Source organism: Dendrobium catenatum, unplaced genomic scaffold (genome assembly GCF_001605985.2).
Source record: "Dendrobium catenatum unplaced genomic scaffold, ASM160598v2 fragScaff_scaffold_231, whole genome shotgun sequence".
NCBI classification, from domain to species: domain Eukaryota; kingdom Viridiplantae; phylum Streptophyta; class Magnoliopsida; order Asparagales; family Orchidaceae; genus Dendrobium; species Dendrobium catenatum.
In genome coordinates, this window is record NW_021318693.1 from 1,909,985 (window position 1) to 1,922,409 (window position 12,425).

Consider the following 12,425-nt stretch of genomic DNA (forward strand, 5'->3'; position numbering starts at 1 on the left):
TTGTACTAAAACTCCGTTTTCAAAAGCAATAAAAAAGTCGTCCCAAACGAAGCCTTAGTCTTCATTTGGGACGGCTTTCTTATTGTTTCATAAAGCAGCTTTTTAGTACAAAAATTAAAATTTTGTACTAAAAAATTGCTTTAAAGAGCAATAAAAAAGCCGTCTCAAACAACATCTTAGTCTTTATTTTGTGAAAAATGTTTGGGATTTATTTTGCCTAAAATGGACAAACAAAAAGATATATTTTAAGTTGAGGTGTTATGTCTGTAATTGTTCCCAAAAGCTATATAAATTTTATTATCACGTGATTAACTCGTATTAATATACATTCATCTAAATTAATTAATATTTTTTTTATAATTTCATATATGATACTCCATTTTTTAATTATTTATAAACTTAAAAAATTACTATACACCATTTTTTAATTCAGATATCAATATCTAATTTTATAATAAAATTAGAACTCATAGTTTTCTACTGTTAACAAATTTGAAATAGCATAATTGAAAATATTGATATTAGTTTTATAAAAATGGCCTAAATAATAGTAAAGAAAAAGAAAATGATATTAAGTGCTTATCTATCCCTCTCTTTTTAAGGTTGGTAGGTTATAAGTTATATCAAATGTGCTTAAATGGCAGGATATTATATGCTTAAATATCCCTACTTATAGTTTTATAATACCCCTAAGTTTTAGATCTTAAAGTTTGTGAATCAACATTTTTTTCAATATTTTATAAATGTAGGTATTTAGAATTACTACGCAACCACCATCTTTTATACTCTTATATGATGGAGATTATCTTTATATGCGAATTTTTCACCTACATATAGTGTTGATAATTGTCGCCTCTTGCAAGTTCCATTTAAGTTCAATTTAAAGCAACTAATAATGGATATGGCTCTTAGAGCGCTCAAGTACAATCCTTCAAAGTTCACAACAAACATTGTGGGTCATTTTCTAGTGGGGAACAAATTCATTGCTTCAAAAGTTGAGGACAATGAAACATGTGAATTTGCATTATAAATGGTTTGCTGAAGTTTTGATTATGTATGTGGAAGTTGAGTACATTCCAGTAGATAGTAATTATGGCGAAAATCTTTTTGCTCAAATTTGTGACTCAGTCGCACTGAACCATAGAGATGTGATGCAAGATGCTTTCGAAAGGCACTTGCCTAAGTCAAATTTAGCTTTGTAAAGCTCATTATATGTGGTTGATATTTTCAGGTCAGGGCAAGGGAGCAGAAGATAGGAATTGATCCAGATCTTCAGGTTTTTGTCTTTTGATTGATAGTGATTCTTTTGTACTCAGGATAGATTTCAGTACTGGTGATTGTAGTGTAGTTCCTGAGTATTTGTACATGACTTTTTGAGTTATGAATCGACTTGTATATTGATGTTTTAAATTTTATAAAGATGTTGATAGACTGTTTAATTGAAGGTTTTAGATAACTCTGGTAAATTGTTTGAGAAATAGATTGACATTCTTTCCAAGTTAGATCTTGAGACGTGACAGTATGTTCGAAATTAAAGAATGTGTTAATTTGTCCAATCGTACTATTCAATTCAACTATTCCATTCTTTTTTGCCTATATTTTTTTTGTTAACTTTGATACCTTGAAAAAAAAATATTTTTCTTTGTAATATGCTAAATTTTCCCTAAAACTCAACACTTTTATATTTTATGTTTTACTAAAAATTATTTTGTATAATGAATTACAGTTGTTATGGAGAAAAATCAACCAACAAGATGAAAGCGCCAACCAAAACAAATACCAGCACATGAGGGTGATAGTCAGCTTGCTGGGCCGGTGGATTTACACACAAGCATTGTATCCCTACAAGGCACATATAGAGCAACACATCTTAATAAGATATGCTGTGTTTTTAAAATTCTTGTTTCCCCAGCATTCTATTAACGTTGTTAATGATTTTTAAAACTTCTAATTTTTCAAATATACAGGGTACATTGGAAGCTACCTCTCATCTGCTTATGGTACATGAGTGGCCAATAAATTATCCAAGGTTTATGGAAGACCTTTGAATGTTAGGCTTGAATTGTGTGAGCCAACTATGATACATTAGGATGGATCACAATCTATTAACAGCCTTGGTGGAGCGGTGGTCACCACATACCAACTCATTTTAGTTTCTTATAGGTGAGATGAGCATCACTTTATAAGATGTTGCTCTGATATTGGGTCTTCATATAAATGGCCCATCATTGGTTAGCCACAATGTGGTAGGTGCTGGTAAACTATGGCTTATTTGGTCTGATTGTTGTGACGATCTACTAAGTGGTGAGATGTTGTATATTGTGATCCATTTGACCAACATGTCAGTTCAAAATTTCAAATGGGATAGGCACAAGCTCATACATGTTTACCACTGCGATGGTTTTGTTGGACCTTTTATATGGATTCCTATTTAGACTTAAATGAGTTAGATTTTTGGTGGCATGTTTGACCATATGTTCTGTTCTTGTTGGGGTGTTATCTTCTACCAGATGCATTAGGTTGTGAGATACATTTGAGGTACTTACCCTTGCTAAAAGATTTGATTCTGTTCAATACTTACTCTTTAGGGGCTATTATTTTGGTGTACTTATATAAAGAACTTTCTAAGGCGACCAAGACTAAGAGGGCCAGCATTGCGGTATGTATACATTTCCTACAGATTTGGTGTTGGGAACGAATTCATGTCAGCGAGGGCCTTGGTGTTGGTTACATGTATGACTTGCAAATTACCATGACCATATATCAATGTTCATTAGCATGAATATATAATGTACTTGTTCTCAATTTCAGTAAATATAGTCTTATTGTTCTACATATAAGTACAGGTGGAACCATGACTTCCTTAGATAGCTCCTAGCAGGTAGCATCAACAATTATAGAGATGAGCTAGATGGGTTACTTCATAGTAATATACTACAATGATTTGTTATAATTTTGTAAGTAAATCCATTTAGACACTCTTAATGTACATTTCTATGCTTTGGCAGGTGACTTAGGAGCCATACACAACAAAAATTCAGTCCTCGGTTTCTGATATATGTTTATTAGGACAAGTAATATGGTTGGCTCGTGTGCCTTTAGATAGTTGGATGTATGTTAAGTGTCACTTGCCCGATAAAGTCATTTGAAAGTTTGAATATCTTCCTAGCATTGAGGTTCAACCTATATAGTCCAAATTTGTCCGAGTTGATATGTGTGGTAAAGCTTACACTGATTGGATGGTGTATCATCTAGCCTGAGTTGGGTTGTGGGAGGAAAGGCCATCATACATTATTTGAGGGATGTCTCATGGAATGGAAAGAGAGAAATTCATTCAACAGTTCCTACATTGGTTTAGGTTATGGGAGATATTGTACATGCTGAAGCCTCTGTCAGCACCTTCAACAACAAACTACCCTCGAACATCGTTGGAGTGCTATCTGGTGAGCAAAATTAATATAATGTACATGTCATTATGAATGGTAAATTGAAAAAGTTTTCTTGATTGTTCTTTAATTTCATATTTTCAGTACACCTTTTCCTAGACAGAGAGGGCCATACTACCTTTGGTCAGTAGTGATTTCTACACAGATGCTACAAGTGTTATTAAGAGAATAGCGAGGAAGACTGTGGATATACATAGAAAGATATATATTCCTGATGAACACTATATATAACATGCAGATATATAGTATACATCAGTTACTCCTACTCCATCGATAGTAGATCCTCATTTCATGGCTGCAGGACCATCATCCTTTGAAGACCTAGGACATCTCAGGATTACTTTAATCAATCGACACAGCATACCATACTAGCATGGTACACACCTGACTATATTTCATGCACTATAACACCGACAATTACAGAGCAAGTTATAGGTGCAGTGGAGTGGCATGACATCATTGGCAATGAACAACATGGGTTACGTGACAGGCCGGTACGACCACCACAGCATTACACTCCTAGTAGTGATGTATTTCCCCATAGACCACGTAGGAGGCATTAATTGAGCTTATGTTAGCATTTTATCTGATGTTAGCTTTTCATGATGTTACCACTATCATGGATCATTTATTTTAACTTTCCTTATTTTGATGTAATGGAGTATTTCATATATCATTTTGTTTAAAAAAGTATGATTTATTAATATTCCTAAAGTTTATTTTTAAAAGAGAACAAGCTGAAAAAAATAATACTTGAGCTTCAGGGTATACATTTGAAATAAACATTAAGCAACATTCCTCAACCACCATAGTGTAAACTTGGGAGTTGACTAAACAACATACATAAAACAACTTGAACATATAGTTAGCAAGGAACATCTTGCCCCACTTAAACAAATATTGGAAATATACTAAATGATGAGGCAAGCCCAAATAACTTATATAGCGTACACCATGAAGTTATATTCTCACTTAATAAACATATGAAAACGTGCTTGAAATTAACTTTTCATCCAACATTATTTAAAGTCAAACTTAAACTCACGCTGCAAATCTAGCATGTTGGTGAAATCAAAATTATTTTTTATTGTACCTCCATTAACAATCTTTTTCATCTGGTTTTAATAAAAATGAATAATAAATTCATCCTCATGTGGCAACCAAAGATGATAAAGAATGATGTGGTCTATGTCATCTGTTGATGTTTCGAGTTCATCAATAGAAGTACCTCCTTGTTCACATCGTTGCTGATGATAATGAATTCATAGAACGTGTTGACCTATGAAATGATGATCATGCATGTAGAACATCCTCTCTAAATTAATCCAATCTTGACCATTCAAGAAATCATTCCTCCTGTACACATTGATTTTCATCATGTCTTCGTGCTTGCTCATAAGCATATAATCATGATCTTTTGTCCACTCATGCATGCAACATCTTAATATTTTATTTTCCATAGCATTCATATCTAAAGAACTATCTGGGCATCTTCCCATATATTGGTTCAATCGTTTGCTTCCATTCTCTAGTAAATCTTTCATTAGAATGTCCCTAATTTTTTCCATTATTGGTCAATTCATTGCAAGAAAAAAAAACTTGAAACCTCAAATAATGTAGCGAAATCACTTGGGTGAAGCAAGTCCAACATATCTTCTTCACTGCCATCCTTACAACTCTTAGAGAAGATTTTACAACACATATTTATACCCAAGAAAAAAAAAAAGTTAAGAACAAAATAATCCATATTAAAAAATATAAATGCGACAAAAATGTAAAGAACATAATGACAAAAAATAATAAAGATGAAGTAGACAAGGTTTGATGATGATGTCAAAATTAATTTTACAATCCTAAATGTCATCAATAATGACTCTGCACATATTTTAATGTGTAAAGCACTAACTACCTACAATACTAATGAAAACAGTAAAGATCGACTGGTGCTACATACTAGTATAATAACATTCAATAACGATCGACTATGACTTAGTATAATTAACGCATTGTACACATTAACTACATCAACTATATTCCTAAATTTATCTAGTAACTCAGTCCTCTTTTAACTTTGATTAATTATATATTATCAAAATTTTCAAAATAGAGCTATCAAATTAATTCCTTATACTAAATATAGGGATAACATGTTTGTATAATTACATAAATGAGAAAATTTGATTACTATATTTTTATTAAAAAAATTTTAAAGAGTAAACTGCACATTAAACAGGCGACTTACATTAGCTTTATTTTCTACTCCCAACAGCTATGTTCTCAATCTGCTTTAAGAAAATGGTAAATGGCGCAATCGCCCGTTGAACGGACGACTATGCCTACTTTAAATTTTTTGTAAGTGCTTAATCACTTAATTACTTCGTTAACGAGGCTTAAGTTAAAAATTTGCCCTTATATAGAGAAATTAAAGTTTATATGTTTCATAATATTTGCAATTGGAAAGAAATATATGTAGTTTCATTTCGTGAATAAATATTCTAAAAAATTTAATTTGGATTAAAATAGTACACTTCGAAATAAGGATTGTTATTTAAGGACATTGCGATCAAACTTATTTTGAGTAAAATTTGAATAATGCTAACAAATTCGATTAAAGATGAGATTGTATGTGAAAAAAAATATGTTGAAACAGGCTTCGTTTGGAACAGTTTGAGATCGTTGTTTTTTTTCCTGCTTTCAGAATATTCTTATTGCGTCCTGGAGTATTCGCGGCGGTAGAGAAATATATAGTTTAATGTCTTAGCATTGTACGAAAATCCAGCACACAATAAAAAAAGTGAGAGGGTGTAACATTCATAAGAGACACCATAGTTTTTACGTTGAAAACCCTTAAAAGGGGAAAAACCACGGGGTCTGACCCAGTTTGAATGAATCCACTAGTATTTGCAGTCGATTACAAATGAGGCCCTTCCTTGGGAGAAGGCCTTGGATTGATGTAACAAATGTACATCATATAGATTGCATTACATTGTGGGAGTTACATATACATGTTTGTTTGGTCGGAAGCACCGTAGGCGGCAGGAGACTGGGGTTTGAAAGACCGTTCTCTGTTGATGGAGGTCGAAAGGACCATAGTAGGCGACGAAGGTCGGAAGGACCATAGTCGGCAGGAGACTTGGGTCTGAAAGACCGTTGTCAGTTGATGGAGGTCGAAAGGACCATAGTAGGCGACGGAGGTCAAAAGGATCGTAGTCGGCATGAGACCTAGGTCAGAAAGACCGTTGTCAGTTGATGGAGGTCAGAAGGACCATAGTAGGCAACGAAGGTCGGAAGGATCGTAGTCGACAGGAGACTGGGGTCTGAAAGACCGTTGTCTGTTGATGGAGGTCGAAAGGACCATAGTAGGCGACGGAGGTCGAAAGGACCGTAGTCGGCAGTATTCTGGGAAAACTCTGGGCATTAGGTGGTGTCCTAGTGGAGCTCAAGGCCTCAAGTAGTGATCCGGCGGAAGTCTGGGCCTCATGTGATGTTCTGGTGGAGCACACGACCTTTGATGATGATCTGGCAAAAGCAAGGGCCTCTGGCGAAGGTGAGGGCCTCAGGTGAAGGTGAGGGCCTCAGGCGAAGGTGAGGGCCTTTGCCAAAGGTGAGGGCCTAAGGCGAAGGTGAGGGCCTCTGGTGAAGGTGATGGCCTCAGGTGAAGGAGAGGGCCTCAGGTGGTGGTGCGACAAAGCTCCGGCAGTGATCCGGCGTGGCTCCGGCGAGGGTCCGGCAGTGGTCCGACGAGGCTCCTGCAGTGGTCCGACGAGGTTCCAGCAGTGGTCGAGGAGGAGCTTCTTCCTTCTCTTCTTGCTTGGCCCCCCTCTCAAGAGAAATGAGGGGTCTATTTATAGATTTTCTGGAGTGGCATGGCCCGTAAATAGGCAAGAGATCAAGGGGAAATGGGGAGTGGTCGAAAGGACGACCGATATTGAATCCTACAATCATGCACCGTTTGTTGGACATTTGAAGGCCTTAGTGATGTTGGAATTTGGCGATCTTGGGCTCGTTGGATTTGTCTCGTCGAGCCGCTCGATTCGAGTATAAGCTCGTTAAAATCAGAGACTGTTTGGTAACTCAAATTGTGGTATGAGCTTTCTAATAGCAATTTAGGCGCTTGATTTGGGCTCACTTGAACTCAGATTGAGTTGAATTTGGTGTCGTTGGGTTCTTATTTCCGAGACGCTCAGTTTGACTGTAAGCTTGCTGAAATCGGAGTTCGGGTGCTCCCGGATTTAATTTTTGAAGTTTCCTGGTTGGGTTTTGCCTCGACATTCGTGCCCGATCAAGATAATTTCATGATTACGTATCAATTCTTATACTAAAAAATAGCTCTACAAGACAGTAAGAAAACAAAGCCTTAATATAATATTAATCATTTGTATTCAAAAAAATTTGTTATCAATGTTCAAATAGCGTTTGAATAAGACATGACTAAAAAAATTTGAGCTGAATTGCATGCTTGAATAAAGTTCTTTCAATATTTGACATAACACAATAAATTCAAAGTGCAATCACAATAGACATTACAAAACAAATTCAATCAAAATTGGGTCGAAGAAAGATTGAATAGGGTTCTAATAGATCGATCCGGATAGATAAAACAAAAAGTGATCACATCAAATTCAATTAAAACATAGATCATATCTAATATGGTCATCTTTAACTACATATTAAGATCATAGGCTACGAGTTTATCTTTGATGATATGTCCAGTAAGCCATAATTGAGTTTGCAAAGGTATTTAAATCTTACATTCAACGTTCAATTATGTTCTAATGTAAAGCTCGTTGCCTAAAAATTAATCAAATCATTTACAATCACGTTCAAACATTAATCAAACAATGATCAAACATCGATAAAATGAATTCAAACTACAATCAAACTATATTTGATGACATGATTGAGCCTTTTTCGATCGAGTTAAAATATATACTTAGCTAAGATATGATCATGCCTTATTCATCAAAAGTTACTCGAACATAACCCTAATAAAGATCAAACGATATAACATTTTATATCATTGTTGCGTCGCGGCGGTAGAGAAATATAAAGTTTAATGTCTTAGCGTTGTACGAAGATCCGGCACGCAATCAGATAAAGAGAGAGTGTGTAGCATTCATTAGAGACAAAGATTTTTATGTGGAAAACCCCTAAAAAGGTGGAAAAACCACGGGGCCTGGCCTATTATAAATGAATCCACTAGTATAGTAGTTGATTACAAATGAGGTCCTTCCCCAGGGGAAGGCCTTAGCTTGATGTACATCTTATAGAGTATATTACACAGTGAGAATACAAAGAGTCACTATTGATGTATTAGGTCCGAAGGATTGTAATCGGTGTGCGACGTAAGTCGGAAAGACCTTAGTCGGCGGGCGATGGAGGTCGGAGGGACTGTAGTCGGCGGGCGACGTTAGTCAGAAGGACCGTTGTCGGCGGGCGATGGAGGCCAGAAGGACTGTAGTCGACAAGCGACGTTAGTAAGAAGGATTTTTGTCGGTGGGCAATAGAAGTTAGAAGGACTGTAGTCGGCAGGCGACGTTAGTCAGAAGGACCGTTGTCTGACGACAAAGGTCAGAAAGACGGCATCAGGTAGATATCCAGTAATGGAGAGAAATCCAGCATCGGACAGATGTCCAATGAAAGTCCGACAATAGGCAGAAGTCCGGCGTTGGGTATAAACTTCGCGAAGAGCAGAGGTCCGGTATCGGGTAGAAATCTGACGCCAATTGGAGGCCGAGGAGAATTCTGACGTTAGATTGTATTCAGGCAGAACTCCGACGTCACTTGGAGGTCGGATAGAATTCCGGCGTCACTTGGAGGTCATGCAGAATTCCGGCGTCACTTGTAGTTCGGGTGAAACTCCAATGTCACTTGAACGGCGAGTAGAATTCTGGCGTTGTTTGAATGTTGGGCAGAACTCCAACATTGGTTGAACGTCGGGCAGGCATCGGGCAGAATTCCGGCGGCGGTGGTCGAGGAGTTTCTTCCCTCCTATCCTTCTCTTCTTCTTCTTCTTCTTCTTCTTCTTGCTTGGGCCCTGGCTTGGGGGCCCCTCTCATGAGAAATGAGGGGCCTATTTATAAATTTCCGGAGTGGCATGGCCCGTAAATAGGTGAGAGATCATGGGCGAATCGGGTGTGGTTTGAATAGACGACCGATATTGAATACCTTGATCGTGGACCGTTCGTCAGACATTTGAAGGTCTTAAAGATGTCGGAATTTTGTGATATTGAGCTTGTTGGATTCGTCTCATCGAGCCGCTCGATTCGACTATAAGCACATTATGTTTGGAAACCATTTGGTAACTCAAATTGTGGTTTGAACCTTCCAACATCACTTTGGGTCCTTGATTTGGAGTCATTTGGGCTCAGATCGAGTCGATTTTGGTGTCGTTGGGTTTGTATTTCCGAGACGATCAGTTCGACTATAAGTTTGCCAAAATCGGTGTTTAGATCATCCATAATTAATTTTTTAAGTTTCCGGCTTGATTTTGCATCGAGATTCGTGCCCGATCAAGATAATTTTATGATAACGTATCATTCATTAACCATACTTTGTGTAAATCTTTCAACAAGTATCAAAATACATTATTTGATAACGTATCCAACAATGGATTAGATCTTCAAAATGAATTAATCCATGCCACAAGATGGAAACTTGAAAAAAATGGTATCCATGTATACTTAGGTTGTCGATGAACGAAAAAAAAAAAAGGTTGTCGATGAACGAAAAAATCTTCAACTTCGCCGCTACATACCCTCATAAGTGAAGAAAAAAATTAGATCAAAGATATAATGATAACGACAATAATGAAGAATGTTAAACCGAAAATGTTGAACATTGTCTCTCCTAATTTTCAGGCATTATGGAACATATAAAATCATGTCAGTTTGTAGATTAATAAACCCAAAATAATTAATTATTGAGAACATAAGAGTTTAATTATATATAAATATATTAAAGTGCTTATATATGTCACCTCATGACACATTAAATCTTAGTCAATTTTGTAAGCCAATCAAAACAGCTTATATGCCACATCTCTATGGAAAATAATTAATATTGCCGGCTTCTAAGTTTCTTGGAGTCAACAAAATTTAAAATATTAATGCTTGAAGGCCCCAACTGCCAACTACTGCTTCTTTCATCATCTTCAAACTAATTTTTTTACACATTTCATCTTGATCTGTTGGTTGAGAGCTTAAACTATCAATTAAGAGATCTTGATTCGAGTCTTATGTATGCGATGTGTGTGTGAGCCTGCTTTAATTGGCCAAAATGTCCCCTTTTTTTGTCTTTTGAGCTAATTAAGTCAAATTCATACACATCAAGCGCGTAAGTTCCGAATTTCAGACCTTTTGATTGATAGTCAAAGCTCTTAAGCGACAGACCAAGATGATACAGATCATTTTGGTCTATTGATTAAGAACTTTGGCTGTCAACCAAGAGATCTTGAATTTGAGTCTTGTGTATGCGATTGTATGAGTTTGGCATAATTAAGTTAAATATCCCCAGCAAAAATAGACCAAAATGAGCAAACTTGACTTCTAAAAAAAAAAATCTGTGTCATTTTCAAAATATTAAAACATTTGTATAAGATGAGAAAGACTTATTAATTGGATCAAAAAGTTGAAGGGGGATGGAAGAATTGTCAATAAAAACATTGAAGCTTTAATAAATGTTTCCTAAAACATTACAATATATATTTTTGGTAAATGTTACTAAATAGGTCATCTTGTAGTTGTAGCAATAAAAAGTAAGGAAAAAAAAACATAATTAGGATGATTTTATAATTTTAATAAGTATTTTGAGATAAGTGTAATTATAAATAATTTATATTATATTTATTTTAAAATTTTAAAATTTATTTTGATAAAAAAAAATAATAATCTCATATTTCTTACCTTTCCTGATAGAACAACAATAGACATGTTTTCTCTTGGAAGAGTTTTTCGACTATTTTCTTAGTAAAAAAAAAGTGAATAATAAAAATAATATCTTTGGATGATAGTTTTCACTATTTTTTCAAATGTCTATTTTCAAAAAATTATTTTTAAGGAAATATTTTTGAAATTTTGATAAGAAATTACATATTAAAAAGGGAATTTACATACATATAAATTTATTTCATGCTATTTATATATCTAACACCTAAAATTTTAATATTAAATGTTTATCACCCATAGAATAAATATGAGTGCATGGAGTGATACATTTGATATTAAAATTTTATATGAGTGGTAGAAATGTAATATTAAAGACTTGAATGTTAGATAGGGGTGTCAATTTCATGTCACGAGTCAGGTTCTGGTCGAACTCGAAATTAACCTGGCACTATTCGGGTCAACCCGAACCCGACCAGTTTCGAAAAACAGGTTGGTTTTTCGGACTCGAATCTGACCCACTTCGGGTTCAGGTCAATCCGACACGACCCGAATGACCCGGGACGGACCAAAATTTTGGGTTGCTGGGTCAAAATGGGTTTTCGGGTCAAAACGAGTCAATTTTGGGTTGCTGGGTCAACCCAAACCCAACTCGGGTTTTGAAACGGGTCGGTTAACTGAAGCCGACCTCGACCCGTTTTGGGTTTGGGTTGACCCTAACTTGAAATTTTCGGAACGGATTTGAGTCAGATTTTCAGGTTGTGTCAAATATTGACACCCCTAATATTAGATATGTAAATAGCATGAAATAAAGTGGTACGTATGTAAATCCCCAATAAAAAACTAAAAAATCTTAAACTGACTCAAATAAAACCAAAGTCACATGTACATCTCTTCAAGCATTCTCTTATTATTTTTAATTAATTTTATAAAAAATTTACACAAATTATATATTGAAATTTAAAAAACAATAATTAAAAAAAAATCTGCAACAAAATCTTAGAATTTTAGTCACATATTTTCACACCATGAGAGTCATAAATAAACATGGAATGCATGCATTGAACATCAAAATTGTGCAGTAAATTAACCTTCA